The sequence below is a fragment of the Eschrichtius robustus genome, chromosome X (genome assembly GCF_028021215.1).
Source record: "Eschrichtius robustus isolate mEscRob2 chromosome X, mEscRob2.pri, whole genome shotgun sequence".
In the NCBI taxonomy this organism is placed as follows: Eukaryota; Metazoa; Chordata; class Mammalia; order Artiodactyla; family Eschrichtiidae; genus Eschrichtius; species Eschrichtius robustus.
In genome coordinates this window covers 93,789,080-93,815,708 of record NC_090845.1, presented here as the reverse complement: position 1 = coordinate 93,815,708, position 26,629 = coordinate 93,789,080, and the positions used below count along the sequence as shown (strand labels likewise).

Sequence of the window (26,629 nt, the reverse complement as noted above, 5' to 3'; positions counted from 1 at the left end):
GCTAGTATTACATATTCAAAAATAAATAAAGACTGACAGAGGTATCCTCTTTGTTTCTTTAATAAAGCTAAGTGACTTCACCAATAATTCCTAACAGAACAAAAGGCCTATGTTTGAGAATTGTGGCTTATATTTCTGATGACTTTGTTATCATTTCATAAATGCCACAAGTCCATTATGATAATTTGAAAAGCATTAGAATTCAGTTGGACACAGGCCTTCACGATAAAGTTTCACCCTTGTTTCCCCTTTCTGTCAAACAGTTAATGAAGAGTAAACAGATATTTAAAGGCCATAGGAAGGCCTTTTGCCATTGAAAATATATACCTGTAATACATCTGTTCTATAAGATTCTTGTTTCCTTTTTTTTTCTAAAGCACAAAAAATTGTACAAAGGTCCTAGTGAACTCAATTCTCAAACATCCTGTTCTATGTAAGAGGCTTAGACAAGTAGCGATTCAGCACAAAATGTAATAATTCATTATATTTTAAAGGGTTTTGATTTTGATCAAGCCTGGAGGAGGCTTTAAATAGGCAGAAATGGTCTTTATGAGGGACTAAGGGCCCAGCTGTGGATCTCATCTGATGGCCCTTCAGAGCCATGTGTCCCAGCACTTGACCCACTTTTGCCTTAGCAAAAGAGAAATGTTCCTATTAGAAAAGTAAAGTTCGATGAACTTGGACGGTTCACTTAGAGGAAAATCCAACTCCATTAAGCATTAGTAAAGCATCTGGTTTTTCAGTATTCACTTCTCTAGTGTAAGGATACTCGATTCTAATCAAATTTGAGCAAGAAATTTGTACTCCTTCCGACATACTCAATACTGGAACTTCAATGATCTTGGAGACTTTGGTATAACCATCAACTCAATCAGCCAAGCAGAAAATAAGGAATGTATTCACTTAACTTCTTTTCTCTTCCCCCTTCCCAATTTATCACCACCAAGTCCTCTAATATAGAAATCTTCCCCCACTTAAAGTCTTCAATGGCAATGAATCATCTGCAAGATAAAATCTAAGTTCCTTAGCATGGCACCCAGGACGCTGAATCATTTGGCCCTTTGCCTATCTCTCCGGCCCTTCTCCACTTGTCCACTTGATAAATTACAATCCATCTTTCAAAACAATATTTTGATGTTTCATACAGATGTTTCAACTGTATAAAGCATTTCAAGATAAATTTTGCTTATGGTTACTGGACCTTTACCCACTGCTGAATTCTCTTTGTCGAAAGTCACCCCCTTTGCAAAGCCTTCCACCATGCTCCACCTCCACCCAAGATGAATTCTGGGTTCCCATAATATTTTGTTTACATTTCTACTGCAGCACTAAACATGCTATATTATCATTGTTAATGTATCTCATTTATCTACTATACCATGGATTCCCTAGGGGCAGAGATCAAAGCTTATTTATCTTTGGGTTTTAGCACCTGGCACACAACAGGCTCTTAAGTAAATGCTAATAAAGGAATGAAGAAATACTCTCAAGGACAAGAATATGAAAAGGCAGCATGGTATAGTGAAAGGAAAACAGATGTAAGGATTGAGATTTTTGTCAACTAACAATAGCCATGTTTCTAAATCAAAAGGTCAGTTCTTATCCCTACCTTACATGACCAGTCAACAGCATTCAACACAGTCCTCACTCTCTTTGATTCACTATCTTCACTTACTCCCTCTTGGTTTTCCTCTTGCTTCATTGGATGTTCCTCTTCAATCTCCTCTGTAGTTTCCCTCTTATATCCCCAGCCTCTAATGCTGGCATGCACTCACAGTTCAGAACTTGGACTACTTCTGTTATCTAACTACATTCCCCAATGATCTCATGAATTTGCTTATCATTTATATGCTGTTCACTCCCAACTTGATTTCTCTATGGTGGACTTCTCCCTTCAATTCATATACTCAACATCTCCACTCAGATGTCTGAGATGTCTCAAATTAAACATGTAGAAAACCAAATTCCTGATCCCTAGTCTTCCCCATCTCAATAATCAGCAAATCTACTCTTAGTTACACAAGCCAAGAAATCTGGAATCATCTGTGACTTGTCTCTTTCTCTCACACCCCACACTCAATAGAACCAAAAACAGTTGGATCTACCTTCAAAATATAACCAGAACTCTATCACTTTTAATTCCCCTTGCTGCTAACACCCTAGTTCAAGTCACCATCATCTTCCCTCTGGACTATAGCAATAGCCTCTTAATTGGTCTCCCTGCTCCAGTCCTTGCCTGTTAAGTCTGAGTTCCACCCAGGGTCCAGAATGCACCTTGTAAAATACACCATACCATACCAAGTCTCTGCTCAAAATCCTCCAATGGCTTTTCATCTGTGAATAAAAGCCAAAATCCTTACAACTGCTTACACAGCCCTACATGATCTGACCCTACCACCTCCTCAAGACATCAACTTCTAATTCCTCTCTAATTCTCCACTGTTCACTCTACTCCAACCACTCTGGCCTCCTTATTGTTCAGTGAAGCCTAAAGGCTCTCACCCAGGGCCTTTGCACTTGCTACCCCTCTGCTTAAAATAATCATTCCTGAGATATCAACATGACAAAAATCCCTCCCTTCTGCCAGGTCTCTGTTCAAATACAACCTTATAAATGAGGCTTGCTCTGACCATTCTGTATAATATAGTCAAAATTCCCTACCATCTTGCTTGATTTTTCTCCACAGCATGCTTCTCTCTCCCTCCCTCTGTCTTCCAAACACACACACACACACACACACACACACTGCTCATTTGTTTATTGTCAATCTTCCTATCTTCCTCCACTAAAGTGTGCACTCCATGAAGATAGTTGGGGTTTTTTGCCACTACTAAATCTTCATCCCCTAGAATAATACCCAGAGTATAGTAGATGCTTGATAAATATTTGTTGATTGAATGGATGACCAAACACACTGGTTGTTAACATCAAGCAAGTCACTTCGACCCTCTAGATTCTTGTGATCTCCAGTCAAATGAGAGTTTTAGACTAAAACTTCTTCCAGTTTCATCAGCCTATGAACTTATAACTTAATCTTCTTCTCAATCATCTCAGGCCTCCTTAGCACACTATCAGGAAAAGTATGTATTCAGTAAATTCTTATTTGTGTTCTATGATTTGGGATTAGAAGGACCTGCATTCATTAATAGCTCTTCCGTGCCAGGCAGAATTTATATGCAATATGACTTTTAATCTTCATGATAATCCTATAAAGAATATATTACTATTCTCACTTTACAGATGGGGGAAACTGACACTCAGAAAAGCTAGGTGCTTTGTTCAGGTTCATATACCTGACAAAAGGGTAGGACAAGGATTAAACTCTAGTCTGTATGGCAAGTCCTGTGCCCACTCCAATAAACTACCTTTGTCCTATGAAGGTTAAAAATGACAGTTTTAACAAAAAGAAAAAGACAGTACCAATACCTAATGGTAATTTAGTTTGTGTGGAAATGACTGACAGCCTGTGATGAAGGCACATTATTTTGTAGCCAGCCCCCCGCAGATTATTTTTCCCAGAATTCCCTCTTTGCAAACAGTTCCACCACCACGATGACTCAAGGATGCATACTAAAACAAGCATAATGTGGTCACCATTTTCCCCTAGTCTATGTAGTCACTCATATATAGCCATAAGGTTAGGATATAAGAATTCTAATTTAAAGTGAATAAAAGGGGGAGTGGTTTTTCCCACAGTATATGCTCAGAACAATATTCACTAGAGGCCATTAAATGTGAGAGCCATGCCAAAACTAATCGAATGACAAAGAGTAGATAGATGATTTCCTGGAACCAGGAGTGAAGGGGATTAACTACAACTTTTTAGGGTTACATAGTAGCAGATATTTGTCAAAACTCATTAATGGGTGCATTTTATTGAATATAAACTTTATCTCAATAAAGTTGATTTAAAAATAAATGAATGTGAGAAAAATCTATTTAGAAGTTATTTAAATAAAACAATAAAAAAAATAGGTGCTGCCTTAAGCAAAGCTGAGGAATTAAATGGGAGTATATGGAAGAAAATTTGAAAATAGTGTTTTAATTTATAAAAGTAAATAGCAAGCAAACTACCCTGTTTATTTAAAGCAGGATTTAATTTGCCCCAATTTGATTTACACACCACTTTTCAGGAGCCTGTTGTATCTTGTAATGAGAGAGGAACACTTAATAGTCTGCCAGAGATTGAGAAATCAGTCAGTGACACTAGAAATTGCCTCTTGACTCATAGGCATAGAATATACAGCCAGGTTGCTTATTGTACTAAGCAGAGGATAGAGAAGGAGGAAGGGGGAAAAGTGTATTTTTTCCTTTTCAAAGCTTAACGTCTAGTGAACATGGCTGACAAATGAGTGCATATAAATCCAAAATAACCCAACTCCACAATGACCCCTCTCTTCTTTGGCCTCCCTGAACACAGTTCCCTAACTCTGTCTAGTCTCTAGCCAATTCCCCTCCTCTAGGCTTCCATAGCACCTTGGCAGACGTCTATCAGATATTTAGTCCACCACTGAACTCACTGTAACTACATGCTGATTTTCTGTACCCCTCCCTGATAAGACTGTGTGATTCTTGAGGATAAACACCATAATTTATTCATCTCTGAATCTCCAACACCTATCATGATACCTAGCAGATAGTAGCATATAGAAAGATCTGTGATTGAATGAACCTTGTCATACCTGGACCTCTCACTGAAAGACACCACAATCCATCCAGTTGAACAAGCAAGGAGCCTAAGAATTAAGAGACACCCTTCTACTCATCTAATACTCCATATCTAATCTAGCATCAAGTCCTGTTGATTTTACGTTCTAACTAGCCCCTCAAGTCCATCTACTTCTCTCCATCGCCACAACTTCCACCCTAGTCCAAGTTACTATCACCTCTAGCCTAGGCTAGAGCAATCCCATCTATTCTGGCTCCCCTCCAATCCATTCTCCATACTGAAATCAGCTGATGGGTTCATTGCCATACCCTTCCTTAAAATCACTTTAATGGCTTTCCATTACTCTTAGGATAAAGAGGCAATCTTTAGTGTGGCATAAAGGCCCTGCATTGTCTGTCTCCTAATCGCCACCTTAGCCTCATTTTATTCTAGTCTTTTCCTCCCTCACTTCACTCCAGCCAGCTGAAGTTGGCCTTATTTTAGCTGCTGGTATTTACCATGATCTCTACACAGAGCACAGTTATACATGCTGATGCTTTTGCCAGAAAAGCCCTTCCTTTCTTTCTTTTCCTAGTTAACGCCCATTTACCCTTTGTATGTCTGCTTAAGCTTTACTTTCTCTAAGAAGCCTTTCCTGAACTCTCTGATTAGGTCAAATCCCCCTAATACATGTTCTTTTAACACATGTAGCTCTTTCCTTCATACTATTTTCACAATTAAAGCTTCATATTTATTTTTGTGATTGTTTAAGGTCTGTTTCTCCCACTAGATTTTAAGCTCTTAAATGTAATAACTGTGTATGATTTTGCTCCGCACTGCGTTACCAGAGTTTTGCACAGTGCCTGTCATAGAGTTGGATCTCAAATATATATATGTGTATATATATATATATATATATATATATATATACATATATATATATATATATATTTTGTGTGTGTGAATTTTTGAATTTTATTTATTTTTTTATACAGCAGGTTCTTATTAGTCATCAATTTTATATACATCAGTTTATACATGTCAATCCCAATCGCCCAATTCATCACAACACCCCACCCACACCCCCACCACTTTCCCCCCTTGATGTCCATACGTTTGTTCTCTACATCTGTGTCTCAATTTCTGCCCTGCAAACAGGTTCATCTGTACCATTTTTCTAGGTTCCACATATATGCATACAATATTTGTTTTTCTCTTTCTGACTTACTTTACTCTGTATGACAGTCTCTAGATCCATCCACGTCTCAACAAATGACCCAATTTCGTGCCTTTTTAGGGGTGAGTAATATTCCATTGTATATAGGTACCACATCTTCTTTATCCATTCATCTGTCGATGGGCATTTAGGTTGCTTCCATGACCTGGCTATTGTAAATAGTGCTGCAATGAACATTGGGGTGCATGTGTCTTTTGGAATTATGGTTTTCTCTGGGTATATGCCCAGTAGTGACACTGCTGGATCATATGGTAATTCTATTTTTAGTTTTTTAAGGAATCTCCATACTGTTCTCCATAGTGGCTGTATCAATTTACTTTCCCACCAACTGTGCAAGAGGGTTCCCTTTTCTCCACACACTCTCCAGCATTTGTTGTTTGTAGATTTTCTGATGATGCCCATTCTAACTGGTGTGAGGTGATACCTCATTGTAGTTTTGTTTTGCATTTCTCTAATAATTAGAGATGTTGAGCAGCTTTTCAGTGCTTCTTGGCCATCTGTATGTCTTCTTTGGAGAAATGTCTATTTAGGTCTTCTGCCCATTTTTGGGTCGGGTTGTTTGCTTTTTTAATATGGAGCTGCATGAGATGTTTATATATTTTGGAGATTAATCCTTTGTCTGTTGATTCGTTTGCAAATATTTTCTTCCATTTTGAGGGTTGTCTTTTTGTATTGTTTATGGTTGCCTTTGCTGTGCAAAAGCTTTGAAGTTTCATTAGCTCCTATTTGTTTATTTTTGTTTTTATTTCCATTACCCTAGGAGGTGGATCAAAAAAGAGCTTGCTGTGATTTATGTCAAAGAGTGTTCTTCCTATGTTTCCCCCTAAGAGTTTCATAGTGTCTGGTCTTACATTTAGGTCTCAAATCCATTTTGAGTTTATTTTTGTGTATGGTGTTAGGGAGGGTTCTAAGTTCATTCTTTTACATGTAGCTGTCCAGTTTTCCCAGCACCACTTATTGAAGAGACTGTCTTTTCTCCATTTTATATCCTTGCCTCCTTTATCATAGATTAGTTAACCATAGGTGCATGGGATTATCTCTGGGGTTTCTACCTTGCTCCATTGATCTATGTTTCTGTTTCTGTGCCAGTACCATATTGCCTTGATTGCTGTAGCTTTGTAATATAGTCAGAAGTCAGGGAGTCTGATTCCTCCAGCTCTGTTTTTCCCCCTTAAGAGTGCTTTGGCTATTCGGGGTCTTTTGTGTCTCCACACAAATTTTAAGATTTTTTGTTCTAGTTCCGTAAAAAATGCCATTGGTAATTTGATAGGGATTGCATTGAATCTGTAGATTGCTTTGGGTACTATAGTCATTTTCACAATATTGATTCTTCCAATTCAAGAACATGATATATCTTTGCATCTGTTGGTATCATCTTTAATTTCTTTCATCAGTGTCTTTAGTTTTCTGCATACAGGTCTTTTGTCTCCCTAGGTAGGTTTATTCCTAGATATTTTATTCTTTTTGTTGCAATGGTAAATGGGAGTGTTTCCTTAATTTCTCTTTCAGATTTTTCATCATTAGTGTATAGGAGTGCAAGAGATTTCTGTGCATTAATTTTGTATCCTGCAACTTTATCAAATTCATTGATTAGCTCTAGTAGTTTCCTGGTGGCATCTTTAGGATTCTCTATGTATAGTATCATGTCATCTGCAAACAGTGACAGTTTTACTTCTTCTTTTCCAATTTGTATTCCTTTTATTTCTTTTCCTTCTCTGATTGCCGTGGCTAGGACTTCCAGAACTATGTTGAATAATAGTGGTGAGAGTGGACATCCTTGTCTCGTTCCTGATCTTAGAGGAAATGCTTTCGGTTTTTCACCATTGAGAATGATGTTTGCTGTGGGTTTGTCATATATGGCCTTTATTATGTTCAGGTAGGTTCCCTCTATGCCCACTTTCTGGAGAGTGTTTATCATAAATAGGTGTTGAATTTTTGTCAAAAGCTTTTTCTGCATCTATTGAGATGATCATATGGTTTTTATTCTTCAATTTGTTCATATGGTGCATCACATTGATTGATTTGTGTATGTTGAAGAATTCTTGCATCCCTGGGATAAATCCCACTTGATCGTGGTGTATGATCCTTTTAATGTGTTGTTGGATTCTGTTTGCAAGTATTTTGTTGAGGATTTTTGCATCTATATTCATCAGTGATGTTGCTCTGTAATTTTCTTTTTTTGTAGTATCTTTGTTTGGTTTTGGCATCAGGGTGATGGTGGCCTTGTAGAATTAGTTTGGGAGTGTTCCTTCCTCTGCAATTTTTTGGAAGAGTTTGAGAAGGATGGGTGTTAGCTCTTCTCTAAATGTTTGATAGTATTCACCTGTGAAGCCATCTGGTCCTGGACTTTTGCTTCTTGGAAGATTTTTAATCACAGTTTCAATTTCATTACTTGTGACTGGTCTGTTCATATTTTCTATTTCTTCCTGGTACAGTCTTGGAAGGTTATACCTTTCTAAGAATTTGTCCATTTCTTCCAGGTTGTCCATTTTATTGGCATAGAGTTGCTTGTAGTAGTCTCTTAGGATGCTTTGTATTTCTGCAGTGTCTGTTGTAACTTCTTTTTCTTTTCTAATTTTATTGATTTGAGTCCTCTCCCTCATTTTCTTGATGAGTCTGGCTAATGGTTTATCAATTTTCTTTATCTTCTAAAAGAACCAACTTTTAGTTTTATTGATCTTTGCTATTGTTTTCTTTGTTTCTACTTCATTTATTTCTGCTCTGATCTTTATGATTTCTTTCCTTCTGCTAACTTTGGGTTTTGTTTGTTCTTCTTTCTCTAGTTCCTTTACGTGTAAGGTTAGATTGTTTACTTGAGATTTTTCTTGTTTCTTTAGGTAGGCTTGTATAGCTATAAACGTCCCTCTTAGAACTGCTTTTGCTGCATCCCATAGGTTTTGGATCGTCGTGTTTTCATTGTCATTTGTCTCTAGGTATTTTTAGATTTCCTCTTTGATTTCTTCAGTGATCTCTTGGTTATTTAGTAACGTATTGTATAGCCTCCATGTGTTTGTGATTTTAGGTTTTTTTCCCCTGTAATTCATTTCTAATCTCATGGCGTTGTGTTCAGAAAAGATGCTTGATATGATTTCAATTTTCTTAAATTTACTGAGGCTTGATTTGTGACCCAAGATGTGATCTATCCTGGATAATGTTCTGTGTGCACTTGAGAAGAAAGTGTAATCTGCTGTTTGTGGATGGAATGTCCTATAAATATCGATTATATCTATCTGGTCTATTGTGTCATTTAAAGCTTCAGTTTCCTTATTTATTTTCATTTTGGATGATTTGTCCATTGGTGTAAGTGAGGTGTTAAAGTCCCCCACTATTACTGTGTTACTGTCGATTTCCTCCTTTATAGCTGTTAGCAGTTGCCTTATGTATTGAGGTGCTCCTATGTTGGGTGCATATATGTTTATAATTGTTATATCTTCTTCTTGGATTGATCCCTTGATCATTATGTAGTGTCCTTCCTTGTCTCTTGTAACATTCTTTATTTTAAAGTCTATTTTATCTGATATGAATATTGCTACTCCAGCTTTCTTTTGATTTCCATTTGCATGGAATATCTTTTTCCATCCCCTCAGTTTTAGTCGGTGTGTGTCCCTAGGTCTGAAGTGGGTCTCTTGTAGGCAGCATATATATGAGTCTTGTTTTTGTATCCATTCAGCAAGCCTGTTTCTTTTGGTTGGATCATTTAATCCATTCACATTTAAGGTAATTATCAATATGTATGTTCCTATGACCATTTTTTTAATTGTTTTGAGTTTCTTTTTGTAAGTCCTTTTCTTCTCTTGTGTTTCCCACTTAGAGAAATTCCTTTAGCATTTGTTGTAGAGCTGGTTTGGTGGTGCTGAATTCTCTTAGCTTTTGCTTATCTCTAAAGCTTTTGATTTCTCCATCGAATCTGAATGAGATCCTTGCCTGGTAGAGTAATCTTGGTTGTAGGTTCTTCCCTTTCATCAGTTCAAGTATATCATGCTACTCCCTTCTGGCTTGTAGAGTTTCTGCTGAGAAATCAGCTATTAACCTTATGGGAGTTCCCTTGTATGTTATTTGTCATTTTTCCCTTGCTGCTTTCAATAATTTTTCTTTTTCTTTAATTTTTGTCAATTTGATTACTATGTGTCTCGGCGTGTTTCTCCTTGGGTTTATCCTGTATGGGACTCTCTGCGTTTCCTGGACTTGGGTGGTATTTTCTTTCCCATGTTAGGGAAGTTTTCGACTATAATCTCTTCATATATTTTCTCGGGTCCTTTCTCTCTCTCTCCTCCTTCTGGGACCCCTATAATGCGAATATTGTTGCATTGAATGTTATCCCAGAGGTCTCTTAGGCTGTCTTCATTTCTTTTCATCCTTTTTCTTTATTCTGTTCTGCAGCAGTGAATTCCAGCATTCTGTCTTCCAGGTCACTTTTCCGTTCTTCTGCCTCAGTTATTCTGCTATTGATTCCTTCTAGTGTACTTTTCATTTCAGTTATTGTATTGTTCATCTCTGTTTGTTTGTTTTTTAATTCTTCTAGGTCTTTGTTAAACATTTCTTGCATCTTCTCGATCTTTGCCTCCATTCTTTTTCCTATGTCCTGGATCATCTTCACTATCATTATTCTGATTACTTTTTCTGGAAGGTTGCCTATCTCCACTTCATTTAGTTGTTTTTCTGGGGTTTTATCTTTTTCCTTCATCTGGTACATAGCCCTCTGCCTTTTCATCTTGTGTCTCTTTCTGTGAATGTGGTTTTTGTTCCACAGGCTGCAGGATTGTAGTTCTTCTTGCTTCTGCTCTCAAATATATTTTTAAGCAAATAAAAAAAATACAACTATACAGAAACAACAGCAAACTAAAGAATATACAGTTTTACTTTTAGGAATTCCTGTTGCTTATTCAATAAATATTATTTCATCTACTTTGTGTCAATCACTGTGCTAAAGAGATAGGAATGCAAAGGGGCAAGATTGATATAACTCCTGTCCTAATGGAACTTACCTGCTCATTTAATGAGAGGGTTATTTTTCTAACAATTTTATTTATAAAGTTATATTTTCTATAACTCAACTAAAGTACTATTTTTACTGAGTAAGTTTTTTGCACTTTCTAACTTTTAATGTATTATTAGAAGCTGCTCTGTTCTATCCTGTGTCAAGGCTTTTCTGCTCTTGAGCTGATTCCATCTGCCAATATATTATGTGGGGGCATTTTCCTTCTTTTCAGCCTACTAAGTAGGTTAGTGGTAGTAATAGTAGTAGCAGTGGTAGTACTAGTACTAGTAGTACTGGTCACAGGACCAGTAAATAATAATCATAATGACAATGGCAATGATAGAAATGGGTATCATTTACTCTGTTATCTCAAATTCTCCCAAGAACTCTGCAAGGTAAATGTATACAAACAGATGTAGACATGCAGGCTTAGAGAAGTTCAATAACTTACCCAGGGTCACTTGGCAAGTTACTGGTAAAGAAAGAATTTGAAACCAAATATTTCTGACTTTAAATCTTGTGCTCTTTCCACTCACCATACTTTTTCTAGAGCAAGGGAGACTGCTGGGGTGATATTCTCAGTTCTGCTTCCTGGTATCTCCCTGCTAATAGATTTTAATGTTCATGACGTAGTTCATGAGTTGATTTTGTAGTGTATATAATCCCTAAGGAGGGGAGAAGCTTTTGAGGATCAAAAAAATCTTTGGAGTACAAAATTGACTTGTGAAGCAACCAAAAAGGGATAAATATGGAGTTTTTCAGGGCTAGTTTGAAAATTGTCCTCTTTTAGTGTACATTATGAGAATTAGTGAAGAATATAAGTTAATAGCTTGTGGAAAATGTCAAAAATCCCACATACTTCCACAGTTTTGCTTGAATGACTTTTATAAACCAGATCAGCAGAACTCTCTGAAGTCTTTACATTGATCTGATTTAAATATTTCAATTATAATGAAGATATCAATTAAATTTGGCATAAAAAAAAAGCCTCTGAGGGAAGATTTAGGACTAAGTTAGAAAGGCACTGTGGAGCAGAAGAAAATGGTAGAAAGCAGCATTGCATTAGGACAAATCCCAGCTTACCTACTGCCAAACTGTGTCTTTAGGGTACATAAATTAACCTCTCTGGATTCTGCTACCTTATCTAAAAACATGACGGGATCAGATCATATTCTCATCGAAGTCCCTTCTAGCTCTTATCCCCTCCTGAAGCTATTTCTCCTTCGCAAATGTTACTGGGTAAATCAAAAGTCTGTGTAGCTAAAATTCCAAGTGAGTAAAAATCAATCGGTCAGTCAACTGAAGAAGAAGCCTCCAAGAATTGGAGAATATTTGATTGACAGGACAGTATAAATGTATGCTCTCTCTTGCAGAAGCTCTAAGGAAATTATTTTGGCTATCTCTCCCGTACTTCCTTCTTAGTCCTTCCCATCCCCAGACTTACATAGGCCAGCTGGTATGGTGTACCTGCATGCTCCCAACAACCAGTGCAGCAGCAATTACTTTAGTGCCTTTGCAGAGAAGAAACTCAGAAAAATCTTCCTTGAATTGAGTTAAAATGAGAAACTATAAGAAGGAAAGTTGTGCAAACCAGAAAGCACAAGGGAAGACAAGCCTTCTGAGCTCTAACAGGCACAGGCTAAGGAGCAGGGTTTATGCACAGTTGTGAGGGATTTCAGTTGGGAAACAGGTACCTAATATCCAAATGCTGGACCCTGCTTGTCTGTGAGGAAAGATCATAGGTCTTCCATTGTGCATATTCCCAAATATTCCAAGAATATGAGTTATTCTCCCTGGCACTCAAGGTCCTCCAGTAATCAAGTCTACTTTACCTATCTAACCTTACCTCCCAATGTTCTCTAGTGCAGTCCCGTGGCTTCACCTTCTCATTCAACTTGAGGAGGTATGGATTATAAGCTTAGAAATTAGAGACATTCAGAGCTTCTCTGGTGGCACAGTGGTTAAGAATCTGCCTGCCAGTGCAAGGGACACGGGTTCGAGCCCTGGCCTGGGAATATCCCACATGCCGCCAAGCAACTAAGCCCGTGCGTCAAAACTACTGAGCCTGAGCTCTAGGGCCTGCAAGCCACAACTACTGAGCCCACCTGCCACAACTACTGAAGCCTGTGTGCCTAGAGCCTGTGCTCCGCAACAGAAGAGGCCACGACAATGAGACACCCGCACGCCGCAACAAAGAGTAGCCCCCACTCACCGCAACTAAAGAAAGCTCGTGCACAGCAACGAAGACCCAACACAGCCAAAAATAAATAAATAAATAAATAAATTTATTAAAAAAAAGAAATTAGAGAGTGGCCTTCAAATTCCACCTTAGTTCCTTAATAGCCATGTGACCTTGGGCAAGTTACTTAACCTCAGAGTTTTGATTTTCTTACCAGTAAAATAATAACACCTACTTCACAGGGCTTTTGTGAAGTTATCATTCAATGAGGTGATGAAAATTATCATAATAGTTATCATTTATTGTGAACCAACTACATACCAGGTTCTATGCTCCTCTCATTGTCCTGCACTTAGGGAATTATACTCCTGTTGGAGGTAAACACCAAACTAAGAATTCAGAACAAGATATCCCAAAATTATAAAGACAGGTGCTAGTCTAGGTAGGCAGTCACCTTCAGAATGGCCAGCAAGCTTAAGTGTCAATTTTATCTCAATAAACCTGGGAGGGTGAAAAATGACCAGCCAGCGCTGAGTATCCCAGCAGCAGGATGTGTGCATGCACCAGGAATCAAGGGCCAGGCCCCGTGCAACAATCCAAATTAGCAGGCTTTTATTCAAAATTGAGGAGATTTAGCAATAAGTTTGCACACCTCAGTATTTTCTTTATTTTCATTAGGGTGTAAAAGACTTAGGAAATCTGAAGAAGTTGAAAGCATATTTAGAATCACTTCTCCTAAAGTGTGGGATTGGAATAGGGAATAGACAGCTGCATACTTGCTGTGTAGCCTTGAGCAAGTCATGTAACTTCTTGAATCTGAGTTTCTTTATATAAAAATTGGGGCCTGTACTTTGAAGGGCTGGGGTACTGATTAGAAATAAATATATGTAAAGTGATTTATACGGTATCTGAAATAGATAATAAATAGTGTCTGCAGTTATTATGGCAATAGTTATATTCCTCTAGTTCTGACGGATTCAAATGTCAGCTAAATACAGGATGTCATCCCCACATATCAGCAAAAATACAAGTACAGACATCATGCTTGATATTTAACAAGTTGATGAGGTTTGGAAAAATCATGATAAGTGGCTTTATTACACTGTCCTGATTCTGGAGAAAATATGTAACACAGGGCTTAGGAGCTGCAGTTTTCATTGATCTCCTATAGTAATCATCAGTTGCCACACACAATTTAGTATTTCATTGTATTCTACCCTATATACCATGCAGACTGCTCCCAAATTTATATCTCTATCCCAGACTTCTCCCTGAATGCAGGACTTACATATCCAACTGCCTATTCAACATCTCCTCCAGGATGTCTAGCGGGTATCTCAAATAAAAGATGGCCAAAACAGAACTCTTGGATCTTGCCACAAAACCTTGCTTCCCCCACTCTAATTCAGTTCAGTAAATACAACTAGTGTCTACTCTATTACTGAAACCAAAAACCTAGGAATCATCATGAGAAAGTCCAGTCATTTTTATCTCTATAATATCTCTTGAATCTGTCCACATTTTACTATCTCTATCACCACTACTCTAGTCCAAGCCATCATCATCTTTCTTTTGGATGCTGTAATAGCCTCTTAACTTGTCTCCCTGACTCCTTCCATCTATTATCCATGGAACATCCAGAGGAAGATTATTTTTACATAAGTCAGAAGGAATGTGACATTGTTCTACTTAAAATCATCAAAAGGTGTCCTCCCACTCTTAGGATAAAGACCAAAACCCTAAAAGGCACTGTGTCATCTGGCCCTTCCCTACCTTTCCAATCTCATTTTGTCCCACTCCCCGCCACTACTCCCTGTGATCCAGCCACACCGCTCTCTTTCTGTTCCCTAAGCATGCAGGGATCTTTGGCACTTCAAAGCCAACACATGCTGTTCCCTCTGAAATATTTTTCTGTTCATCCTTCACTGTGATGGCTTTCTCTTAACCTTCAGGGTCCAGCCTAAATGTTATTTTGTTTCAAGTAAACCTTCTCCAACGGTCCAATATAAAGTAACGGCCTACCTACTTCTCAGTTATTTTCCTTTATATCACTTACTGCAGTTATTAATTATATACTTATACATGTGTTTTTTGTTTTGTCTCTTATCTATTCCCACCCCACATTACACTACAAGCTCTATTAGGGCAGAACATGTCTCTTTTAGTTCACTTCTACTCACTCTGCACAATGAATATTTGATGAAGGTTAAAAAAAATCAAATATATTCATTGTGGATCCAGGGTTGATAATCACTGAATTAGATACTAAATACTTGTTCACTTGTCCCAAAATGTCCTTTTCACCTTTCACCTCATATTGTAGACAGCACGTAAATTAAATAGCATTATGAAGATAATTTTACTGGCACAAAATATAAGGATACTGATATTAACAGATGTCTGTTTTAGAAGCAAGGTGGATTAGATGATTTAATTATAATGTTAAACACCTTTTATCAGAAAAAAAATCCAAGCCCAATTATTTCTCATGCAACTTTTATGCCAAAGTTTATAGTGAAGCTATGATGCCCTGAATATCAAAATTGAGCAAACGACTCAGGGTACTGATCCAATATCTCTGAACATTATTATTACAGCCTTTCCATCCCATTTTCCCAGAGTACAGCTGAAGAGAATTATCAGAAACTACAGGTAGGGTCTGATGCAAAGAATTCAAAACACACAAAACATTAAAATTCACTCATCCAACAAATATATCAAATGATTACTATAAGCCAGAAACACAACTGGGTGTTTTTTCTAACCAAAGAGGATCAAGGCAATGTGCCCCAGAAATGAATCAACCTTCTCTGCCTGCAGACCCATGCCTAAGCATCTCATCACTTAGACTTCTGCATCTGGTGCTTCCCAATTATTTCTTAGGATCCCCACTGGAGAATGGTGCCAAATCATGGGGAGATTTCTAGCTATATAAAGTTCTCCCGGCACCAAGAAATGATCTATGGACTTGAACTGATGAATTATTTTCCTATTTGACATCCAAAGGAGGCCATTTCACTGCCTTTTATAAACCGCCAGTGATGAGCTATAATGACATAAGGAATTGCTGGACAGGAAAAGGCCATTCTCCTTAACATGCCTGTCCTAGGGACTCATTTCCACCTCAGCTTTGTCTCTGCAGCCTTTGCTATAGGCTCACACATCATTAAAATGTCTTGCTGGCTGCAAAAGCTCATTTATACAGACAACATTTGCTCTGACCACCTTAATTGACAAATTATTCCACATGATTGCATCTCCTTGAATGAAATAGTTTTGCCTAAAATACCAACATATGTAGCCCTTTGCTTGAGTTTGTCATAGCCCCTAGTTAACTTCCTAATTTTTAAAATTCATCCCCTGTAAATGAAGCACCCTATTAAAAATATCAATTTGTCTTAGACAATTTATCAGACTGTTTTCTTGTGGTAAAATGGCTGTGAGGTCATTTTTGCAAGTGTTCCAGTAATAATAATGATGATGATAATGATACTAATCATAATAATTAATATCATTGATTGAATACATACTATTTCCCAGACACCATTGTAAGTGTTTTTCATATATTTTCTTCACTCAGCATAGCTAATACACCTCCCCATTTTGCATGGAGAAAAAACTGAAATTCAGAAGAGTAAATTAAAGTTCTCAAAGTCACACAGCTACAAGGATTTGAATCAGATTTTTCTGGTTCTAGATCAGGACATAAGGGAGCAAATCAAGTTTTCAGAGTTTTCCAAGGGTCTTCTCTTAGAATCATACTCTTTGTTTTGCTAACATTCCTGTGTGTGTGTGTATGTGTGTGCTCATCTGTATCTTAACCATCTACATATAAGAAAAATTTTTGTTGTCAAATCAGATCATAGTACTATGAGCAATACATGGTTCTATAAGCATTTACTAGTGGAAGGGGCTCAGGCTTTGAGAAAACAATAGCCACCTGAATCTTCATTCTAGCACCATTGTTCAGTTGTTGTAAAACACTGAGAGAAATTACCTAACATCTCCAAATTTCAACTTCAGCATCTGTAAAGAGGGGCTAAGGTGACAATACCACACAGGATTTTTTTGATACTTAAATGAGATCATATCTGTGGAAACATTGAGCCCAGCTCCTAGCTCCATAATTGTATTTTGTGTCTAAATGTCAAGATAAACCTTTGTATGGGGAACCAAGAATCTTGGAGAACATTAATCTAACTGGTGAGACAAAACCTAAACAAAGATGTCTAAGATAATTAATTATAAATTAGCATCAGTCAGTGTGGTGAAAACTTTTATAAAATTGCCAGGGGAATTTAGGAGAAAGAAACAGGTGATTGTAAAATAAAGTTAATCTGTGAAGACTTCCTGGAGGAAGTCCAGAAGTGCAAATATGTCCTGGCAGAGAAGAGTATGAAGGCCTGAAGTAGGCAAACAAGCAGGAAGGTAAGGAGTTAATGGCATTTATGGAGCACTGTTGTGTGCAAGAGCCATGCAGGTAGTCTGTAGCATGTTGCTTTAAGAGCAAGGTTTTAGAACAAGGTGGGTTCATATCCTATCCCCACCACTTGCTAGCCATGTGACCATAGACGAATAACTTATCCTGAGTCTCCATTTCTTCCCTTATAAAATAAAGACAATATTGGCAACCTTCCAAGGTCGTTGTGAACTTTGACTGATTGTAAAGTACAGTACCTGACCCAATAAATGGGCATTCTCTGAGCATCTACTCCACTGTGTTGGATCTAGTTCATGGCTAATCTCCCACCATACTAAGCTTCTAGTTTTCATCCCTTTACAAGGGTAGCTTGATAGAATATTCTCAGCCTTCTCAAACCACTGCTTTCAGGTTAGCAGAGAGCAAGGTAGCTGAGAGTCTCACAAATGAACATAATGGAACTAGGGAAATCTGTGCCTGTGGATCTCAGGTGCCTATACACCTAGGATTCATAATGTAATTCCTTCCTAAGAACTCCTTCCCCCACCCCTAACTCAAGTCAGAAAAGTCAGTCAAGGAGTCAATGATCACCTCAGGTGCTGGAATAGAGCCACTGGAGCGGAACTGGCCTAGACTGGGCACGTTTGCCACATCCTGCTGCTACGGTGCTCTAACTTGCTCACCCCCAGCCCTCCCAGCAAGCTGGTCTCCCGCACAGCTACTTGCGAAAGACTCCCACAGGAATGAATGTTCTCATAGTCCCTGACTTTGCAGAGGAACAAGAGTGTCTTTCTGCTGATGGGACAGTTTAATAGTGTTCGTTCATCTCCCTGTAGGGCATAGAAACACGACACAAAAATTTTCCTAGGACAGAGACTGGAAATCTCTTTGACCCTGGCTGTCACTAATAGGGTTAAGAGATAGCACTGTGTCATAGGTTGAGGCAAAGGAGGGTAATAAGGGGGAGAAAGGAGAGACAAAATAAGAGTGGCAGAAGAGGAAGGGAAAAAAATCACTCTTTAGACTGACATTCAAGGCCCTCCTTCCCACTAATTCTAAGTAGGCTTTTTTTTTTCCTCCTTGCCCCCCAAGGTCATGAGTAGAGCTGACCTTGTTTCTAGAGGAAGCAAACAGCCACCTGCAGGGTATGAATTGTGACACTCTGGGAAAGGCCCCCCACAGGCACTGCAAAGCTGCCAGAAATTCCCACCATTAGTCATGCCTATGAGTTACAGAATTGAAATATCTATTAAATTGCAAATATGCTAGCTTAGAAGGGAAACATTTTGGCCATTATCAGTCATGAATTCTTTATCTCTTTGAGGTATTAGATTAGCCCCACCAGAAAGCAAGGATCTGGGGAGATGGGCTACAGAGAAGACATGACATTAGGACATTTAAAAGAGCTAGAGAGGGACAAAGATGTCATTCAGTGTGGGCTGGGTAGAGTAGGAAAGGCCAGGGTGACCCAGGAAAAGAGGGAGGCCTAGGAGGAAAGGCAAAGGAGCTGCTGCAAGCCGGTTTGGGTCATAAGATTTCTGCACCTGCAACTGTGCAAAAGAACAGTCAATTATGAAATGCACAGTCAGTCATGTGAAAGTTCCATTAATGTAGCCAAGAACTATTGACTGCTGAGGTCTTTCCTCATTAAGTCACAGAAAAGGTATAAATGAGATATATTCTCATACGATAATCGGGATACAGACATTCAGATCATATCAACTGGCTGCTGAGAGGGAACAGGAAGGAGAGCGAACACACGCCAATGATTTGTCCCTTTCGGTGCTTCACATAGCACTGCTTCGATGCTACTCTAAGGAGGGTGCTTTATCCCCGGGGCTCTTCATTTATCTGTAACATTTGAGACCAACTTGTTTCATCATCTAAATCGCTCTTCTCTGGAAGGTGATCAATTTGTCAATACCCCTCCTGTAGTATTACATCCATAAATTGTGCCCTTCACTCTCTGCTTGGATCGACCAGTCTGTTGGATGGTGTGATTAGGATAGCTTCTGAGTGCTGTTCTCAGTTTGTCTATTAACTGCTCTCCAGACCACTTTAAGATTTTTTTCCCCACTTGCTGCTGGAGATGGAAATCGTGGAGCAGAGTCTGCACCAGCCACACAGCCAGTCGCTTGTTTAAAAGTGTTACTGAACCAAATTATTTAAGGCAAAGGCCACAAATAGGCAGCCCTCAAACGGAATTTAGCCTACAGGCATGTTTTATTCGGTCCACACAGTGCTCGACAAGCCAGGGATTTCCACATAAAAATCCAGACTTCTAGCATCTCTTCAAAAATTAGAGGGCCTAGCAGCACTGGATCCTTAATTTCATATAACAGCAATCAGCTAGGGCTGAGTTGGTACTGCGAGGACTCTCCAACTTGCCCCCCTCTGTGGCCTCACGCACTCACTCAGGTATATGACCTGCCTGGCTTCTAGAAGCATTTTGAACATTGATTAGGGAATTACCCCTTCACTGGCCTAGCTTCAGCCATCAGCAGTAAATGCTTTTCCTTTTATAGAAGGAATCGAATCAGGGCTATTTCTTCTTAAAGCCAAAACAGTGGATTGGCAAATAAGCACTTTAAATAACAGGTTATTTAGGGATCCTTAGCTCTGGAGACCTGAGCTCTGTAGTCACCATCTTTGGAGTCCTCTTTGGGTTGCATCTCCTTTTTATCTGGCCCAGAACCCAGGATTAAGGGACTGTGGACAGAGTAACGGGGGGGGGGGTAGGATAGGAAAGTACTGTGTTAGGAATCAGCATATACGGGTTCTAGTCCTGGCTATGCCATTCACCAGTTCCCAGCCCAGGGCAAATGGTTTAAACACTCTGAGCCATGATTTACTCTGCTGAAAAATACAAAATACAAATAATGATAACAACAACAACAACAATCTTTGCCAACTCCATAAAGTTCTTTGAGAAACAGAATGAGATGTCAGAAGTGAAAGTGCTTTGAAATTATAAAGTTCTCTACAAATACCAAGCTGTCTTATTTGTGCCCAACTGAAGCACTCATCAATGAAATAAGCACCCAACCAATCCAAGCTACACATAATGTCTGAGTACTTACTATATACTCAGCACTTGGGGAGATGCAAAAGAATTGGTCAACAAATCCCTGTCCTTAAGGAGCTTATAGGCTAGTTGAGAAAATAAGATAAACAATGGAAAACAAGATTATAATTGTAACATAAAGTTAATGCCTGCTAAGTATCTTACTGAAACCGTTAAAGATACAGTCATCAGTAGGATGCCAGTAGACCCACTTGACTACTCACTTAGCTTTTTTTTTTTTTTTTTTTTTACAGTTTATTCTGTGGAAACAGCATCTTCAGATACTCTCAACCAGGGGAAAAGTGTTACGTGGTCATACAGTTTAGGAAATGTTCTAAACTATGGCCCATCTTCCTTTCAGAAAATTATAATATATATTAGAATATTATATACACTAAGATGCCCTGAAATGCCTTGCAAGAAGGAAAGCTATATAACTTTGACCTAGCAGATAAACACATGGCCACAGAACTTCTCACCATTCTCTCTTCCTTTCCTTTTTCTCTCCCCAAAGTAACTATTAACATCTCTTAGAATTGGAGCTCCATAGAACACAGTTGGGGAAACACTATTTGCCCTAATGAACATATTTTAAATTTTCACAGGTTCCAAAGGGAACATAATTCTGTCTCTACCTGTCTCCTTCAAGAACCACATTAGAAACTTGGATCCTATGCTCCTGGTTGCACAGAGTAGACACTGATTTTTGTGATGATTGGTCTTTACCAACTGAATCAATGTTGTTTAACTAGACTGTTCTCTATTGTTTCACTTCTACTAACTTGAAATCGTTGCCATAACTGCAATGAACCTTACTGGAATTGATTTTTTTTTCTCAGTACGGATTTTCTATTAATAGGGCCACATGGCACCAAAACATGCAGCCTGGCAAATTCTATCTTCTGTACATTCTTGCTTTTCCTGGCACCACACTGTTCCTTGTTTCTCTCCTGGGACTGTCCTAAGCTCAGATTTAATTATGTGTCCCATTACTACTAATCTCATCTAAGGTGCTCACTGAGAGCTAAGGACTAGGCTCTAAAATGTCAAGTGCATTCTTTTTAGGGTTATCTAAACTCCAGCAGGGACTTCAAATTGAAGACCAAATAGTTAATGTCCAAAAAGGCCATTATAGTGGGGTGATGTACACTGTGATCAATATTTTGGCATCTTTTTCAATGTACATAATATGGGTGAAATTGTATGGTTTGTGCTTGGTGATGGTTGAAAAGTTATATTTGAGAGTCAGAAAGACCTAGATTCATATTTGTGCTTGGCCAATTACAAAGTATGTGACCTTGGAACATAGCCTCTCTAAGTTTTAGTTTCTTCTATAAAATGAGGACAATAATAGTATCCACTCTCATATGGTTGTTGTGAGGAATAAATGAGAAAATGAATGAAATACACTAAGCACAATGTCTCCTTCACAGTAAGCTGTCAATAGACATTAGCTCTCAGGGGGCCCCTATTATGATAACTTAGTTGTTGGCTTAGAGATCACTTCTCCTGTTGCATTATTATCACTCAGTCAGAATCTCCACTTCTTTTTATTCCCCCAACTCTCCACCATATCTTTAAATTCCACTGTTTTTCTTAAACCTTAAGAAACTCTTAAGGTTTAAGAAACTTTCTTCAACTCTCACCCCAGTGTCTCAGGATTAACCGTAGAGGCATGAAAGAAACTCTTAAGGTTTAAGAAACTTTCTTAAACTCTCACCCCAGTGTCTCAGGATTAACCATAGAGGCATGAAAGAACAAAGAGCCAGGGCCAGGAAAAGCCCGTTTTCAAATCCGATGGGAAATTGCTTCCTCGGTGTGTAAACAGATGCCATTCTCCACACCAAAGGAAGGTGTACAGCTATACAGTCTAAGTGACACCTTCAACAATGCACTACAGTTAGTTTTAGCTTTGCAAAGTGAAATTAAAAGCACTTACTGAAGCCATGCATTTGAACATCTTCACCAAAGACTGATTCCAGCTTCCAGTTTGCAATTTAATCAAGCTTTGCATGACCAGATTGATTTGCTGCTATTATAGTAATCCAGCAGCAAATCTTTGCAACCTATCCATAGAATAAATCTCTCTTTCTAGCCATGACATTCAGACACCAATGGATTAAGAAATCTCTCATCCCTAGTAAGTGAAGAGTCTCAAGTCACGAACTCTAGAGCTATCTAAGATAATCAGGAGTAGGGGTATTATTTGCATATTCACCAGAGAACAGGTTAGTGTTTTTTTCTAAATAGTCAATATGCTTTTCTGAAAAGGCATAAAATCATGTATTTATGAATGATTTGTTAGGTGAAGGGTGAATTATCTTCTAAATAAAGTTAATTAGTATTGGCTTCCTGCTTGGGTTCATTTTTGGGAACTCCTATAATTTATGTCTGTCATTGACCTTCTCAAGGCAGACATTCTCCTCTATTATAATAGGAGACCCTATTCCATTATCTTACCAACCCTCTCCCACTCCTCTTCTCCTTCTTCTATTATCACCTGTTCTACATTCTCATGTAGTCAACCTTCCCTTCTCTCCTTATCACTTTGACTAGGCTTCTACACAAAATTCAATGTGAGAATAAAGGAAAAAAAATATCTTTAAAATAGCAAATAGCCACCTGAAATATGCTGTGGGAAATACTACTGTTAGTTGTTGGTATCTTTGACAAATGACCTAAATACCCTATTGTACATGTCTATATGTTGTTAAAACACTCCCTATTTATCTGCAGCCTCCAAAAGTATAAAAAAGAAATGTCTACAATAACATTACACAGGTCTGCTATGATTTAAATATTAAAATGATTCCAGAAAAGTTGCATTTAAATCAAATCCTACTTAAATGCAGCTGGCTATTTAAAGAAATCTCATGACAAATTATTTTATATTGAAAAAATAATTTCATAAAGCCAAAGATTACCTTCTAATTAATCAGTTTTGAATAACTGGATCTTTTTACAACCGATCTATTTAAAGCAAGTAGTACCTATACACTTTAAGAGAGCACTTGTTTCACTGAAGAAATATTTCTGATTTATAAATTTAAAAGAACAGTGAGAAAATAATCTTTTAAAATTTTAATAATCTTTTAAAACTTGCATACTTGCAATACACAATGTTAAAAACCTCTACCTACATGATTTTGTAATTAACCAATCCTATGATTTTTGTATTAATATTCCTAGCCCATGCCTGCATGTTGCTAAACTCAAAACAAGTATGAGTGGGTTACCCTTTAAATAATCCCAGCCTTATATTTTGAAATATAAAAGGACAATCTGTTAATTGCTCTCTCTTTTTTAACATCTTTATTAGAGTATAATTGCTTTACAATGGTGTGTTAGTTTCTGCCCTATAACAAAGTGAATCAGTTGTACATATACATATGTCCCCATATCTCTTCCCTCTTGCATCTCCCTCCCTCCCACCCTCCCTATCCCACACCTCTAGGTGGTCACACAGCACTCAGCTGGTCTCCCTGTGCTATGCAGCTGCTTCCCAGTAGCTATCTACTTTACGTTTGGTAGTGTATATATGTCCATGCCACTCTCACATTGTCCCAGTTTACTCTTCCCCCTCCCCGTATCCTCAAGTCCATTCTCTAGTAAGTCTGCATCTTTATTCCCATCTTGCCCCTAGGTTCTTCATGACCTTTTTTTTTTTTTTTTTAGATTCCATATATATGTGTTAGCATACGGTATTTGTTTTTCTCTTTCTGACTTACTTCACTCTGTATGACAGTCTCTAGGTCCGTCCACCTCACTACAAATAACTCAATTTCGTTCCTTTTTATGGCTGAGTAATTGCTCTTTAATCAAGGAAACAAGGAATAATATAGCTTAGACTATATTGCAAATAAAAATAAATCTTCACAGAGCAACCTCTTGAACTTCCATACTGAGAAGCCATTTTGTCTCTACATCAAGTATAACATTTGAACTCTGTGAATAAATAAACTTGATATCTTCTTATATGAACAATGACTCAAGGATAAGTTTGAATTATTTTTTCTAGTATGTAATACATATTCAGTGTATTTGTATTTAAATAGCAAAATAATAAATTACTGTTTCAGTGGCTGAGGTTTTATCCTCACCCTCCCTTGATAGATTTCCCTTAGTGACCAAAACTCTGTATTTTCATGACAGCTCTTAGGAGCTTAGGTGAAACAATTTGGGACCTATGAAAATTAATTTTGGTGTGTGTGTGTATGTGTGAACTAACATGCTCACAAGGGAATCATACCTGTGACTGACTTCTTTGGCACCATTTTCTCAGCTAGTATTTCTCAAAGCATGATCCTTGAAAGGCATGCAAGAGATTCCCCAGGACAAAAAGATAAATTCCCTGTCTTACTGATGTACTAAATTAGAATCTGGAGGAGAGAGATGGGAATCTATATTTAAGGAGCCTCATCTTTACCATACCTGGGTTCTTCCATGTGATTCTGATACACATTAAATTTTGAGAAACTCTGAGAGGTAGAGTTCAGGTGAAATTTTAAATCCCCAGTTCAACTCTTCTTAAAGTTTAGGGCAAGTGAATTAATGCCTTATAAGACATGCAAAATAAGCTCCAGAATCTAAAAACAAACTAAAGAAACAAATGTGTTGTCACCATAACCCAACAGATGGAAGCATAAAAGAGGTTTGGTATTTACTTTATTCTGGTCCAACTTAAAATATAAGCTAAACACTATAATGTTACAAACTTTACTAAATGACCTCCAAATGGAAGTGTTCTGAAAGCATCAGATAAGAATTGTGTGACTGGTCAAAGTGATGATGCTGCAAGGATTTGTGCATGGTCAGGCCACTTATTAATGATGTATAACTGCCTATGATTGACTCTTCTGCTTGAATGAGGCAGGAAGTCTAGTTCATACTAAGGGAATCAGGAATTAAACAAAAGCAGATCTTTGCTATTTGGATTGGCCCAATATGGTAGTTATTTTGAAAGCTCATGGAGAAGCAACGCGCAATTCTAATCAAAATAATAATTCAAACCATCACAGAAGGTACTTTACAATTCAGACTAAGAAGTAGAACTGTCATGTATCAGAATAGAGAATGAACTAAAGTATATATATTAATTTTTAATTAATTTTAAAGTGTATATATTGATTTTTATTTTGACTCCTTTTGTTAATATTTAGAATTTAGAAAAAGATGAAAAAAGAAACTAGTTGACTCTCAGGGATCAAAAACTAAATCAAATATATGTTATAGAAATGAACTTACTAAGCAAGTATCATTATTAGTAGACTGATTTTAACACTATCCCAAAAGGTCAGCTAGCCATAAACAAAAACAATATAGAAGAAAATCCGTATTCCTAACATTAATGAGAGTATGTTGTAACTAAACAACTAGTTGATGTCAACATTAGATGGTTAAACAGGTAATGCTCAAGTTAATAAGTGCAATAAATATTACACTTGTCTGGATAATGTCAAATTTTACCATGGCTCAGATTTTACCCACAATACAAAAATGTGTGTGTTTACTTATACACACACACATACATCTGAAACATATATAAGAAGAATAAAATTAGTCAAGATTTGCTCAGGCACAATAGTAGGTGGACCTTTTGTCACACAGTTTCTTAAGGTCCATCACACCCATTGTCAGGGATAACTTTTATGTCATTAGGGTCTGTCCTATTTTGCTGAAAATTACTTACTAACATTCTCCACCAGGTAAGAATATTCTGAGTCTCTCTCTTCCATTGTGAGTAGAATTACTAATTTACAATTTGCTTGTACTTCTGATGTAAAACATATGTGCATGCTATTCATTTGGAGTTGCTCTATTTAAGAATCACTAGAACCTCACAATAACATCACTCATTTATGAGCAATTCTATATAAATGATATTTTGGATGCAGTCCAAGAAGATTTCATTACAAAAGCCCAACAGAACCTCATTCTGAGGCAGCCTTCTCCTGCAAGAAGACTCCACATATGGGTTAAGTCAACATTCTAAAGTGGTTCCAGCATATCTTTTCTGAGACGCTTAGTAACAATCAATGATACCCTGAAGAGTTAAGAACCTTTCATAAAAGCAGAGAACAGATATGCAGTAACTGGTACCATG

General features: G+C 37.7%; 1 protein-coding gene across 1 annotated transcript in view; it reads right to left on the bottom strand.

Annotated features, from left to right (window-relative positions):
* IL1RAPL2 (interleukin 1 receptor accessory protein like 2) overlaps window positions 1-26,629 on the bottom strand; it is a 516,387-nt gene that overhangs the window by 447,639 nt on the left and 42,119 nt on the right. The gene's annotated exons all lie outside the window — the stretch shown is intronic.